Here is a 2,059-nt window from a genome sequence, read left to right as displayed (position 1 = left end):
AAAAAAAAAAAAAAAAAAAAACCAACAAAAAAAAAGCGAACTGCCTGCTCCGGGGCGCATCTTTCCCCGCACAGGTTCGTTTTGGACCGAGGGGTAAGGCAGCGCGGCCGCGTAACGGCTCCGCGCCCGCCTCCGCGCCTGAAGTGAGCAGCTGGTGGGAAATGCAAATGGATCCTGGAGAAACATAAGATACAGGGGTGATTTTCATTCCCTCCTCGAGTGTGTGGAAGGAGCTGGACATACGTTTCACGGTCCTAATCCTTCTTTTACATTTTTAGTCATACTCCTATTAAACAACTAATTAATGCCCAGGATCACCAGGGAATACATTAGACATGCTGCCGTGGAAGAGGGGGTTCCAGGGTCACCAACCGGTTCCCCCTCCAGCAGTTAGAAAGGCAACGCCTGCTCAGGAAGTGGTCTCGGAGGTGGGGAACGGCCCCGGCTGGGAGGGGAGGGTGTTGGATGTGCTGACTCAGCACCTCCTCAGCGAGATCCGCCTCGTCCTGGCAACCCAGACGCTTGGAAAAGGGCATCTCATAGAATCACAAAGTGGTTTGGGTGGGAAGAGACCTTAAAGCCCAGCGAGTGCCACCCCCCCCCACTCCCTTTTCTGTCAAAGCAATAAATGTAATAATAGATTTCAGGGCGAGCAAAGGCCGCGGCGGCTGTATTTATAGTCTAGCTCCCCCCTCAACACACACACACACACACACACAGAGCTTTAAAAACCCCGAGGAGCCCAAAGAGCTTTTCCCCGGTGGGTCGGAGCGAGGAACGGAGGAGGGAGGGCTAGGACCCGGCCTCCCCCCGCCCGGTAGCCCGGGCCGGGGCTGGGAGCCCTCCGTCCCGGCCGGCTCGGAAAGGGAGGGGAAAAAAAAAAAAAAAAGGAAAAAAAAAAATCAGTTTTTCATAAACGCCTATCGCGATTATCCGTTTGGAGGCACCTGGCGCGGAGGGGCTTCTCCCCCCTCCCCCCGGCCTCCGGGTCTCGGCGTGGGCGAGTGGGAGGAGGATGGGGGCTACTTCCCCGCTGCCCGCCGGGGAGGGTTCTGCCTAGGGAAGGGGCAAAAAAACCCAAACAAACCCAAAAACCCACCAAAATTGCCACCGCCACCACAAAAAAAGGCTTAAAACGTTATCTACACCCAGCCGCTTTTCAAGCATCTCCTCCTTCGGGGGCTGCCACCGGCCGCCAAAACGCTGCGGGACGGGCGGAAAAGGCAGGTTTTCCTCCCAAAATGCGGTGGGATGGGGCGACTCGGGGCCATTGACTCCCGTCCTCCCCGGATTACGGTCTCAGCCCTCGACAGCAATCCCTCCCGTTTGTCTCCCCCCCCTCGCCAGCCTCTCCTCCCACCTCTCTGAGCTCCTTTATCTGACAGCAAAGGAGGATGTAAATACCTATAGCCGGCTGTGTTTAACACACTCAAACATTATTGATTTGGTGGGCTGCTGGAATATTTTCTTCCTGTCCGGATCTGGTCTCAAAAATTGCTCATTCAGGCCGTTCGTCTCCGCGCTACAATACAATAATTGTTAAAAATGTAAGCATTTCAAATGGACGCGTCGATTTGCATATAAATTAAAATTACTGTGCCTCGCGTATTGCCGGTGTTTTATGATCATTTCGAAATTAGCGCTTAACCACTTGAGCTAAAAGAATATAGAAATGTCTGTGTTGACTCACTAATGAATTGCCTAATTAAAACGTCGGTGGGATAGGAAAGGCGGTTAAATCGGGGCACATTTAGGGGTAAGGAACGACGGGGCGAACGGGAGCGGAGCAGCCTCCGTTAACGCGGAGTCATCTGAGCTACACGCGGTGATTCCCGCGTTTGTTTTGCTTTGCTTTGATCCCTTAGCCCTCTTCTATTAATATATACATATATTTTATATATAAAAGGAGAGGAAACGAAGATCCCTCCCGCTTCGTTGGGAGGGATGGGGGATGCCCTCGGCCGGGGTTGCTCCCGGTTCCCCCACGTTCCCGGTTACCGACCCGCGGGGCCCGTCCTGCCCGTAGAGATGCTAACAGGGCACTTACCTTCGTCATGAG

At 53.7% G+C, this 2,059-nt stretch overlaps 1 protein-coding gene across 1 annotated transcript in view; it reads right to left on the bottom strand.

Annotated features, from left to right (window-relative positions):
• PITX2 (paired-like homeodomain 2) overlaps positions 1 to 1,420 on the bottom strand; it is a 16,953-nt gene extending 15,533 nt beyond the window's left edge. Inside the window, exon 1 of the mRNA XM_014955582.1 lies at positions 1,405 to 1,420. The gene's annotated coding sequence lies outside the window, so the exon portion shown is untranslated. The remainder of the gene's footprint in view (positions 1 to 1,404) is intronic.
• Between the last annotated feature and the right edge of the window lie 639 nt (positions 1,421 to 2,059).

The sequence above is a fragment of the Calidris pugnax genome, unplaced genomic scaffold, assembly GCF_001431845.1.
Source record: "Calidris pugnax isolate Ruff unplaced genomic scaffold, ASM143184v1 scaffold271, whole genome shotgun sequence".
NCBI classification, from domain to species: Eukaryota; Metazoa; Chordata; class Aves; order Charadriiformes; family Scolopacidae; genus Calidris; species Calidris pugnax.
The sequence above is the reverse complement of the archived record's forward strand: the minus strand, read 5'-3'. Positions and strand labels throughout refer to the sequence as shown.